Source organism: Schistocerca piceifrons, chromosome 1 (assembly GCF_021461385.2).
Source record: "Schistocerca piceifrons isolate TAMUIC-IGC-003096 chromosome 1, iqSchPice1.1, whole genome shotgun sequence".
NCBI lineage: Eukaryota > Metazoa > Arthropoda > Insecta > Orthoptera > Acrididae > Schistocerca > Schistocerca piceifrons.
In genome coordinates this window covers 899,117,129-899,130,419 of record NC_060138.1, presented here as the reverse complement: position 1 = coordinate 899,130,419, position 13,291 = coordinate 899,117,129, and positions in this window count along the sequence as shown.

Sequence of the window (13,291 nt, the reverse complement as noted above, 5' to 3'; positions counted from 1 at the left end):
GGCGCACAATCGATGGGACACAGCATCTCTGAGGTAGCGATGAAGTGGGGATTTTCCCGTACGACCATTTCACGAGTGTACCGTGAGTATCAGGAATCAGGTAAAATGTCAAATCTTCGACATCGCTGCAGTCGCTAAAAGATCCTACAACAACGGGACCAACGTCGACTGAAGAGAATCGTTACACATGACGGAAGGGCTATTCTTCCGCAAATTGCTGCAGATTTCAATGATGGGTCATCAACAAGTGTCAGCGTACGAACCTTGCAACGAAACATCATCGATATGAGCTTTCGGAGCCGAAGGCGCACTCATGTATCCTTGATGAGTGCAGGACACAAAGCTTTACGCCACGCCTGGGCCCGTCAACACCGACATTGGACTGTTGATGACTGGAAACATGTTGTCTGGTCGGACGAGTCTCGTTTCAGATTGTATCGAGTAGATGGACGTGTACGGCTATGGAGACTACGTCATGAACCCCTGGACCCTGCACGTCAGCAGGAAACTGTTCAAGCTGGTGGGGACTGTAATGGAGTGGGGCATGCGCAGTTGGAGTGATATGGGACCCCGATAGGTCAAGATACGACTCTGACAAGTGACATATATGTAAGCATCCTGTTTGACCACCTGCATCCATTCATGTCCATTGTGCATTCTGAGGGGCAATTCCAGCAGGGCAATGCGATATCCCATACATCCAGAATTGCTCCAGGAACACTCTTCTGAATTTAAACATTTCCGCTGGCCACCAAACTCCCCAGACGTGAACGTTATTGAGCATATCAGGGATGCCTTGCAACGTGCTGTTCAGAAGAGATGTCCATCCTCGTAATCTTACGGATTTATGGACAGCCCTGCAGGATTCATTGTGAGTTCCCTCCAGCACTACTCCAGACGTTAGTCGAGCCCATGCCATGTCATGTTGCGGCACTTCTGCGTGCTCGCGAGGGCCCTACATTGTATTAGGCAGGTGTACCAGCTTCTTTGCCTCTTCAGTGTATTTGCTTGTGTCGTACAAGATACGAGTCAACTTCACGAGACAGTATCAAGTGTGTGAGAGAATGCAATAACTTCCTCGCGATATCTACATCTACATCTACATCTACATTTATACTCCGCAAGCCACCCAACGGTGTGTGCCGGAGGGCACTTTACGTGCCACTGTCATTACCTCCCTTTTCTGTTCCAGTCGCGTATGGTTCGCGGGAAGAACGACTGTCGGAAAGCCTCCGTGCGCGCTCGAATCTATCTAATTTTACATTCGTGATCTCCTCGGGAGGTATAAGTAGGGGGAAGCAATATATTCGATACCTCATCCAGAAACGCACCCTCTCGAAACCTGGCGAGCAAGCTACACCGCGATGCAGAGCGCCTCTCTTGCAGAGTCTGCCACTTGAGTTTGCTAAACATCTCCGTAACGCTATCACGGTTACCGAATAACCCTGTGACGAAACGCGCCGCTCTTCTTTGGATCTTCTCTATCTCCTCCGTCAACCCGATCTGGTACGGATCCCACACTGATGAGCAATACTCAAGTATAGGTCGAACGAGTGTTTTGTAAGCCACCCTCCTTTGTTGATGGACTACATTTTCTAAGGACTCTCCCAATGAATCTCAACCTGGTACCTGCCTTACCAACAATTAATTTTATATGATCATTCCACTTCAAATCGTTCCGTACGCATACTCCCAGATATTTTACAGAAGTAACTGCTACCAGTGTTTGTTCCGCTATCATATAATCATACAATAAAGGATCCTTCTTTCTATGTATTCGCAATACATTACATTTGTCTATGTTAAGGGTCAGTTGCCACTCCCTGCACCAAGTGCCTATCCGCTGCAGATCTTCCCGCATTTCGCTACAATTTTCTAATGCTGCAACTTCTCTGTATACTACAGCATCATCCGCGAAAAGCCGCATGGAACTTCCGACACTATCTACTAGGTCATTTATACATATTGTGAAAAGCAATGATCGCATAACACTCCCCTGTGGCACGCCAGAGGTAACTTTAACGTCTGTAGACGTCTCTCCATTGATAACAACATGCTGTGTTCTGTTTGCTAAAAACTCTTCAATCCAGCCACACAGCTGGTCTGATATTCCGTAGGCTCTTACTTTGTTTATCAGGCGACAGTGCGGAACTGTATCGAACGCCTTCCGGAAGTCAAGGAAATAGCATCTACCTGGGAGCCTGTATCTAATATTTTTTGGGTCTCATGAACAAATAAAGCGAGATGGGTCTCACACGATCGCTGTTTCCGGAATCCATGTTGATTCCTACAGAGTAGATTCTGGGTTTCCAAAACCGACATGATACGCAAGTAAAAAACATGTTCTAAAATTCTGCAACAGATTGACGTCAGAGATATAGGTCTATAGTTTTGCGCATCTGCTCGACGACCCTTCTTGAAGACTGGGACTACCTGTGCTCTTTTCCAATCATTTGGAACCTTCCGTTCCTCTAGAGACTTGCGGTACACGGCTGTTAGAAGGGGGGCAGTATATGCAAGTGAAAGAGAAAGAAAGGTAGTAATGAACTATTGATCAAGATCAAAATATGTACAGCAGCAGCAATTGTTTTGGTTTTAAAACTGTGCGCTCAGTGACACGACATTGTTAACTTATATTTATCTTTTTCGCTCAGTTTCGCTAGAGCATTTCTCAGTTTCACATGGCAGTGCAACCAACCGAGAAAAGGTGAAGTTGTAAATGCTCCCCCTTTCACCGAATTATTTGACAGCAAAGTCTTTTAAACCAACGGGATTGCCGCAGTGGCAACATCGGTTCCGGTAACATCACAACAGCTAAGCGCCTTAGCCTACAGTAAAACTTAACCTCTTACGTGCAATAGTTTTGTATTTCTTGTTAAGGTACCCTATGGATGAAAACTGAGCCCAACTGGATGGGGTCTTAGTGGGAGATGGATGGCCGTCCGGATCTGCCGGTGGATGTTGGCAACCAGGTGCACTCAACCCTTGTGAGGCCAACTGAGGAGCTACTTGACTGAGCAGTAGCGGCTCCGGTCACGAAAACTGACAACAGTCGGGAGAGCACTGTGCTCACCATATACCACATCACATAGGTATCCAATGACACCTATCGGCTGAGGATGACACGACGGTCGGTCGGTACTGTTGGGCGTTCCGAGGCCTGTTCGAACAGAGGAGGAGGGAAGTCTTTTAAATTAAAATGCAATATACAAATGTTTCACTATTCCTATTACAGGATTCTAGTGGTTGTAGGAAGTAGTTAGTGGATAAAGTTTTGATAAGGAACACGTGTTCGAAAATGTACCATTTCGATATAAAAGACGTTTGAATACCAGATCACTTTCAAAACTCCCGCCTCCCAGTAGACACGCAAACTGAGCAGAGGAGGTCGTTGTCTGTCCCTGCTGTAATTATGACATCGCATACCACTTTCGTCCGACTTGAACAACGGCTGCGAGAAACTGGTACGTTCACAACTACGACAGTTGACTGCCGGACTGAATGGATGTGCCGCGCTCTAGACTTTGAGCACTCGACGACGAGTTCTCAAAACATCGCCTATGCCGTGGGCTCCTGTTGAGCACACAGTTCGTCAAGACACAGCTCATTGCCTCCGCTGTGTGCCTACCGTGAAACGGCAGATTTGAAAGAGATACGATCTTGAAACTTTTTTTACTTTCAAACGATACTTTTCGGACACGGGCTCCCTATTAAAATTTTACCTACTAAGTGCCAGCTACATGTTTGGCAGGGACGAATGTACCTACCAAATGAATACCATGCAGACATCCGAAAAGTCGCCCCTTATTAAAGATGAAACGCTACGTACAGTGCACATTATAAAATTTAATGTGGAGAGTTGTGAAAATTTTTATGAAATTCTAAACCAAAACCGATAATTAATTAATAAAGATGTCAGTCATGTGAGAAATATGATTTTAAACTTCTTTTTTCTAATTTTGTTTTTTTTTCCCACTAACATCAGCGCAACCGACACCCTCATCACTTATCCTCAATGCCCACCACTATCCACATACCTCTTCCACTTTTTACAAAATAGATCGCCTTAGCCTAAAGTAAAGCGTAACCTCTAACGTGCACCCTATGGGTGAAAATTGAGCCAAATTGGATGGGGTCTTAGTGGGAGACTTTACGTTCCAAATACATTTGTGCTAAGTAGGGCAATATTTCATACTGAAACGAGAGGGGGGGGGGGGGGGGCTGTAACCACACATTGGAAGTTATCTTGCAGACGACTTATCTGCGGAGCCATTTTATTGGAACGTTTTTGCTTTTATGAAAGTTTTTTTTTCGCTAGTGTCAGTTGTCGCCAATAATTATGACACACCTTGTATATATACTAGTTTGTTGAAAACAAATGTGAAAATAGTTTTTTTTGTCCTTCTGTGCCAAACACGTTTCGTTATATTGCTTTAGATCTTCACCAGTAATTGTCACGCCATTTACGAAAAAATTTGGAGGAATAAACACACTTTTTAAAACAATCAGCTACTGATAATGCTTTAGATCGATGTTGAATACTGGGAATCATAATGAAAAAAATATTTCTGTTGCAGCATATTATGGTATTTAGGATAAAAAGTCAAACAGAAATTGTTGAGAGCATAAAATTAGCTGGACACCAAAAATTTTTGCACTCTTATTTCAAAGCAATTTAACAAATCTTTAAATTTCTGAAAAAAAAGAGGAAAGGAAGGTGGATGGGTTTTATGAGAAAAATGCAGCATCTACATCTCTTCAGCACTGCGCAGCAGTGTGTCACGATGTTAGATGTTACGGAATGCCCAGCGAAGGAGCCCCTGATTTAAAAATTAAACTTCTCGAAGGCTAAGATCGATAGGCGAATGCAACAAAAGGGATGTTTATTGCGAAAGCTGTAAGAATTTTATACAGAAGTTATACAGAAATTGCGAAGTAGTTCGAAAAGCTGCTAACAGACGATGCTGTACGCTGTGCAGCCCGTACAGTATCAGAGTTCATAATTAAACTCTTCGTCTGGAAGCAGTCTTTGCAATTGAATCAGTCTTATCGAAAGGTTCACTCGCACTATGGAGCTTACGCAAACGAACAATGAAATATGCCCTCACAACCTGCAGTGCCTCCACTTAAATGGATTCAGATGCCAGACACACACACATACACACACACACACACACACACACACACACACACACACACACACACAGACAGACACACACACACACACAGATTGCCGTTTCAAGCTCGTGTAGCGCGGTTAGATGATTCCAGTTTAACGCATCTTTCAATATTCCAGAAAAGTAGTAATAAGAAGTCATATCGGACGAAAATGGAGGCCAATCCATTCCTGCCCCAGTAAATTTGCAGTTATCCAACGGAATGACTCTGTTCCCGAAGTATTTAACCAGAAAGCGAAACACCTGGATCTTAAGTGAACAACTCTATGTCTGGTCAGTCTTTAGCGTGGCGACAGCTGTTCCAAAATTGCAACATAACGTTCACTGGTGATAGTTTCTCGCTTGAAGAAAGGGCCAATAATGCCTCTGCTGCATACTGCAACGCAAACGGTAACAATGGGAGAATACAGTGATTTTGCTTCACGGGGATTTTCGGAACCATTTTTATCTATTGACAACTCCATTCAGCTGGAATTGTGCTTCACCTGTGAACCAGGTGTAGCCAACATCAAATCATTTACTATCAGTCAGTGTGAGAACTTGGTTCGCAAAGTCAGCCCACTATCACAAAGCTCGTATAGGTATGGCTTGGCGGATTTTGATTTTGAATGAAAATGTATGTAGGCTCTGTCTCAGTATTTTCTGCATGCTGGAACGCTTCAAACCAGTGTCTACTGCAGTTCTTCGTACAGGTTTCTTTTGATTTAGATGAATAATTCCAGAAACGGTGGCGACATTTTCATGAGTACATACAGCTTGCCTGGGGCCAACATTCTCCGCTATTATCATCAGCGACGCCGGCTGTCCGTTGAAATTTTGCAAAGAACTTGTGAATGGCTTTCGCATCAGGTCCTTTTGGGACATTAATTCGTGTTTGAAGACTACGCCACATCCTCGTAGGACTGTTTTCTCACCTGTGGTATTCTAGTAATAGAAAAACACGTTGTTGAATGGTACTCAATATTTCAACTTCTTCCGTCAGGACGCTAACATCCTTTCACGTTTGAACGGTGGAACTGTTTGATCTGAGCTTCGACGCGCTACTTATAGACACCGGATTAAAGCACCATCTGTTAGCAGCTTTTCAAGATATTTCGAAATTGTTGTACAACTTCTGTTTAAAATTCTCACAGCTTTCACAATAAACATACCCTATGTTGCACTCGCCTATCGATCTTGGTTTTTGAGATGTTTAATTTTGAAATTAGGGAATTCTTCGCTGGACACGCTGTATGAACAGCATGCACTACCACAGTTTTTAACGAACCTTTTGCACAGCAGTCGATACTTCAATATGAATTCATCGTGTGATGCTAATGTAGCTAGGTAGGCTACTAGTGTGCGTATCAGTTCCTTTCTCCAGTCTTGCGTGTTCTTGTGGCACTACTTCTCAGACAGAGAATGTGCTGACTCCACTCCTGTCTGTACCGCATCCAGATGACGCCATTGGCTGACGATGACACGGCGGTCGGTCGGTTCCGTGACCAGCGGCGGAACTCTCATTAGTCGTGCTGTGTAGTCACGCCCTCCTTATCAATGACCGCCGCACGCTGCTGGCACATCGCACCTCGCCGGAAATCTTGGTGTGTTTACTCTATGCCCTCGCTGCTGGCACATCGCTATTCGCTTGCGGACGGGGATAGTTAACCCTACAGTTGTTCACATCGCGTTTACCAGTAGTGGTATGAAGCATAAAACACGTTCCCTGCATCGACTGACGACAGTGATAGTCGTTCGCAGCAAAGATATGGTTAATGGCAGGGAGGAAAAAGAGGAAGTATGGAGTGCATCCTATGAAAGCAGAAGGTCCGAAGTATGGATACTTTCACTGGTTCTATCAAAAGCTAAAAAAAAAAAATCCAGAGCGCTTCTTAAGACAGTTGGCGAATGTCACAACAGACTTTTCAACATATAAGTATCTCGAATATTATCAGACCAGAAATGGCTAAACAAATGAAAACTCGGACCAACAGTGTTAAAGCAGTTTCCGTGGAGAAGCGACTAGTGCTGATTCTGAGGAAATACTTTCGTCACTATTTATTGATATCCACTTTATATACCACGTCTAGCATTTGTCACGTGTAGTATCAGGTGAAACTGTGGTGCTAACTTCAAACATGTCACACCAAATGATTAATGACAGATCCTATTATTTTTCTGTTACATGACTGAATTATAAGGTTTGTAACAACTTTTATACTAGCAACAAATAATAATAAAAATAAATAGTTTTCTCATAGTTTTATTTTAATCAGCTCTAAACACATTAAGAAGTGAAATAAAATGAAAAAAAATCTTTATTTGGTCCCTTTTTAAAGACAGTTCTAATGTGAGTCTGTACATTCACAATAGTTGCTTCTGTCCCATCTGGACGATCGTAGTCTCTACCACCAGGTACTTTATGTGTGACACCTGCTTGTAAAGTATGCACACCGGAAGCTGTAGAGTGTTGGTCACGAAGCGCTGTTTCTGGAGCAAAATCACTGGATCCATGGTGGCTGCAAATGTTTAATGCAGATGTCGAAGGATAAATATCTGTACAGTGATGGTTAGCTATATCATTTCTCCTGAAGTTCCGACCCAATGGTCATTATACTCGTTCCATAACAAGCTCCTGTACATCTATTCTGAATGACATGTTGTCTAAAGGAGTCATGAGTTTCACGTGACGAAGAAGAGACATGAAGTAGGCAACCGAAAACTTTTCCATTTTTTCTTAACATTGCATATTGCTGGAACAAGCAGATGAATATATTTTTAGAAGCATTATAGAAAAACCAATTGTTTTTCTTCAGATTCTTGGCAACCGGGAACTCGTATGCAAGCCTAGCAGGAGAATTTAGAGCAAGAACAACTTCAATTTCTCTTATTGTCAAACACGTTTTACCATTAGCAACTTTACAACCATTGCACATGAAGCGACCATTAGAGGAAGAATTCAAAGACAAAGTTGATATGTTCTACAAGAAGTTGGGGTTCCCGAATTTTATAGGTTCCATCGATGGGAAGCATGTCAGATTTCTAAATGGCCTGGATCCATGTTCTGTAATTATAAATGCTACTTTTCAATGATTCTGCAGGCTGTGTGTGATGCAAACTGTAAATTCACTTTCATTGACGTTGGAGTATATGGGAAACAAAGCGATGGTAGCACTTTCAGGGCGTCTGTTCTGTACGATAAAATGGCAAAAGATCTGTTTCAAGTTCCTGAGGAACACTTCCTTCCAGGTAATGCTATCAGAGCACCCTTTCTCTTTATGGGAGATGAAGCGTACCCTCTGCTCAAACATTTGATGAAACCTTACGCCAGGAAAAGTCTGGACTACTTGAAACAAAAGTTCAACAAAGCCCTTTCACAAGCCCGAAAAACTTGGATGTGCTTTTGGAATTGCAGCATAAAAGTGGCGAAAACTAAACAAACATACTGAAACGAAAGTAGAGACAGCGGAATTGATCGTAAAAGTTGTTTGCATTTTACATAACGTCATTATAAACAAAGAATACACACTGAACATTAGTACAGAGACGTATTTCCTGGAGTTCATACATCAAGAAGGAACAAGCAGCTGCTATTGAAGCTGTCGAAATAAGGAATCTGCTTCACTGTTATTTTAATGATGTAAATATTGTCTGATGAAATAAATAATATTTAAGTGCAACTTACGTGTTCTATGTTTCATTGCAACTTCTTTCCACATTTTGTCCAGTTCGAAGTGATTGTAATGTTCCGCGTGCCTCTTCTCCTACATGGCTTTTCATTCAAAAACGGCTGTAGTAAGTGTCTTGTTTAAAATGTCAGTCATGTCTTTACAGCTCGCAACAGACAATATTTTGACATATAGCACCGGAAACAGCGAACAGCTGCCGTCAAACACAGAGCACGGCTAGAGTGACCTTGACGCAGCCAATCACAGCTCATGATTCAAGACGTATGGTGCTGTTCGCAATGCTAAACACAATCCAGCTTGATATCACCTAGCGAGGATCATAGCGAGCAGCGCGGCGAACTGCTATGTTGCGCATTAGGCTAGACGCAAATTGAGACGCTTATAGCACGTGTGACGTAACACAACACTACAGCGCGACACGCACGTGCCGCACGAGTCGCGCGGGTCCAGCGCATACTGCGACTAGTGATGGGGAGCTCGTGAATGAGTCGTTCGAATTAGTGATGGGGAGCTCGTGAATGAGTCGTTCAAATGAACGCTTCACTCCAGTGAAGTGTGAACTAACCACTCAATTTCAATGAACTGGTACTTCAAACTCTTCACAGATAACACACTCCATACTTTTTTCTAGTTCACTCACTCTCTTCCCCTCTCCCTCATCCCATTACATCGGCGCTACGTCACTCATTCTCCCTTCACTTCAGTTCCCCCTCTACTGCCTGTCGACGAATCGCGCAGCGTTTGTGGGAAATGATAGGTTTGTGAGGGGTTGCGGTGGTGAGGGGCGAGGGGAAGGCAGCGTCAGCTGCTTCCTGCAGTGCTGACATCTTGCGGACCAATGAATATTACAGATGCAAACGAAGAGGCTGGCTGTGTGAGCACGCACAGCCAACATGAAAATAAAAGGTTTGTTAATAACACTGAAAGAGGGATTTTACCTGAAATCGTACCAACGACTGCAGGTGACAGTTTAAACTGTTTTGAATCTGGGGGGTTATTATTCTCAACAAAAATAAAATCTACAGGAAAACTTCTGAATAATTACCTAACGTAGATATATAGACTTTGTGACAGTGGTAAACATACACATTCTATTTTGGATTAAATTTTAAAAGGAACATAAAACTGGAACGCATTTCGTTTGAAGCCCTAGTTTTCAGTCCATGAATACAACAAATAATGTTTCACTTGGCAGATAAAGACTTTTTTGGGCGCTTCATGAGAAAATGTCGAGCAAGATTAAATGTAATACCTTCTTTATATGTGACAGGCTTCTCTGTTTATCTTTCCTTTGTCCCCTTCGACCATGCTCTATTTAAGTTAGCTCAGACGCTGTAAGAGCGTAAAACGTTGCGTGCACGTTACTGCATAGTTCGGCCATCTGTTGGTAAAATTATGAAGTATTACGAAGCTTTTTGTACGAGCGAGGCGATGCGAGCGTAGCCGCGGCTGAGCGGCGAACTGGGCAACTTCGCCAGGCTTCCGTACTTCGTGAATGAACTACTTCATTTGAACGCTTCACGGCAAAGAGTGAAAAGAATGAAGTAGTCCACGGGAATGAACGAGTTCGACCCACCTCTAGTTCGAATGAACGCTTCACTCCAGTGAAGTGTGAACTAGCCACTCAATTTCAATTAACTGGTACTTCAAACTCTTCACAGATAACACACTCCACACTTTCTTCAAGTTCGCTCACTCTCTTCCCCTCTCCATCATCCCATCACATCGGCGTTACGTCACTCATTCTCCCCTCACTTCAGTCCCCCCTCTACTGCCAGCCGACGAATCGCGCGGCGTTTGTGGGAAACTATAGGTTTGCGAGGGGTTGGGGAGGTGAGGGGCGCGGGGAAGGCAGCGTCAGCTGCTTCCTGCAGTGCTGGCATCATTACCCGTGACTATTTGTGCAGTTCAGTTATACTTCGCGTCTACCGGTAGCCTACCGTTGGCAGCGCTTTCGGACAAGTTAATATTACAGATACAAACGAAGAGACTGGCTGTGTGAGCACGCACAGCCAACATGAAAATAAAAGCTTTGTTAATAACACTGAAAGAGGGATTTTACCTGAAATCGTACCAATTACTACAGGTGACAGTTTACGTTTTGAATTTGGAGGGTTATATTATTCTCAACAAAATAAAATCTACTGGAAAACTTCTGAATAATTACTTAACGTAGATATATAGACTTTGTGACAGTGGTAAACATACTCACTCTATTTTGGATTAAATTTTAAAAGGAACATAAAACTGGAATGCATTTCGTTTGTAGCCCTAGTTTTCAGTCCATGAATACAACAAATAATGTTTCACTTGGCAGATAAAGACTTTTTGGCCGCTTCATGAGAAAATGTCGAGCAAGATTAAATGTATTACCTTCTTTATATGTGACAGGCTTCTCTGTTTATCTTTCCTTTGTCCCCTTCGACCATGCTCTATTTAAGTTAGCTCAGACGCTGTAAGAGCGTAAAACGTTGCGTGCACGTTACTGCATAGTTGGCCATCTGTTGGTAAAATTATGAAGGATTACGAACCTTTATTGTACGAGCGAGGCGAAGCGAGCGTAGCCGCGGCTGAGCGGCGAACTGGGCAACTTCGCCAGGCTTCCGCACTTCATGAATGAACTACTTCATTTGAACTCTTCACGGCAAAGAGTGAAACGAATGAAGTAGTTCACGGGAATCAACGAGTTCGACCGATCTCTAACTGCGACACGTACACATACTTCGCAAGCGCCGATTGGCGACGTTCTGCGCTGACAGAACCGAAGCGCGCGCAACCTGTTATCTTTCTCAGATGATTTTACAGAAACTATTCACTGAAAATATTTGATTTTTGCCTTACTTGTAGCGTTATATGTCAGCTTCGTGGTGAAGTGCCCATCATCTCGTTAATGACCATTCTTATTGTGATGTACACATTTTAATAAGACAATACGCAAAACTCAAAAAGTTTGCAACGAGAATTAGGGGTCGCTATGATTTTGCGTTTGGTACGTATTACACCATATTTTGCTGCGTATGAAATTTAGTTAACATGTTGAATTTTTGTTTAGACTTGGGAGGAGGTCTCTATCTGCCTCCGATCTCGATAAAATGGATCCCATGTAGCGCGCTCACTTCCGATCTCACGCCCGCGAGAATGAAATACTCGCAACATCTCTCATATTTCCTAAACCGCTCGAAACATCGACACGAAAGTTTGGCGAATGATAGCACACAAGGAAGAGAGTAGTTTGCCAGTTCTTAAACACACGGAACTTTCTTACCTATGACGATATATCAGTACTTATACATCCCTTTTTATTTACTTCACTCTAGTGACTGTGCCGGCCTGTGTGGCCGTGCGGTTAAAGGCGCTTCAGTCTGGAACCGCGTGACCGCCACGGTCGCAGGTTCGAATCCTGCCTCGGGCATGGATGTGTGTGATGTCCTTAGGTTAGTTAGGTTTAATTAGTTCTAAGTTCTAGGCGACTGATGACCTCAGAAGTTAAGTCGCATAGTGCTCAGAGCCATTCTAGTGACTGTAATTTTTTGAGAGTTATCGACAACTAGCGAAACAAGAGCTTCCTAGTATGAAAATAAACATGAAATTTTTTTATGTTACTGAAAACCGACACTATGAGGTTTTTCGTAAGCTATTGAGCTCTGTGAGTGCCAATTACTTGTTTAATGAGGCACTCCGTTTCGGAATTCTGTCGCAATAGTTGCTGTCAGATGAGTTTGGCAAATAACACTGTGACAAAGGAAGTACAATTAAACCAGTCCCTAAGAGAAATGTGGCCGTTACTCACAAACGTGATGCTTCTTCGAATGAGAAAAGGTTAACAACTCACACAAAAATAGATTGCCAATTCTGTTGGAATCCCCGTAACGCAACGTGTTTTTTCCTTCTCTTGATCTGAGCAGTATTAAAATAATGACGAGCGTTCCTTCAGGCGAAATGATAGGCACATGTCAGAAACTGGTTACTCACCAACGGCTTGCCAAACTGACAATGTGTGATCGCGAAGAAAATAATTGTTATTGAGGAAAATAAACAATTGATCTGTCGCACAACACAATGGTCAGTGTATTCTCAGCAGCGGAGGATAATGCGCGCGACAGGAATGCACAAACTAGCCAGGTGTGCCTTGAGTTGAAGTTCGAAAAACATTGTCATGAAAGTAGATCTGCCTTTGTCAGCAGTACATTTCAACAAATTAAATATATCTAATCATAACACTCTTTTAGGATATTCCGACTTTCGTAATAATACCGACCATTTTCTTCATTTGTGTAGCCTGTTTTATAATTAGTTTATTAATGCTGATAATGTGCATGCAACAATTGAAATGCTTTTTCTCATCACGGCGAACCAATTAAAACATTGTTATTTGTGACTGCATTTCGACTGTTTCTAGCTTGCAGTGGAAATGTGATGTTCACGTGCATGTAGTACAGTGTGTCG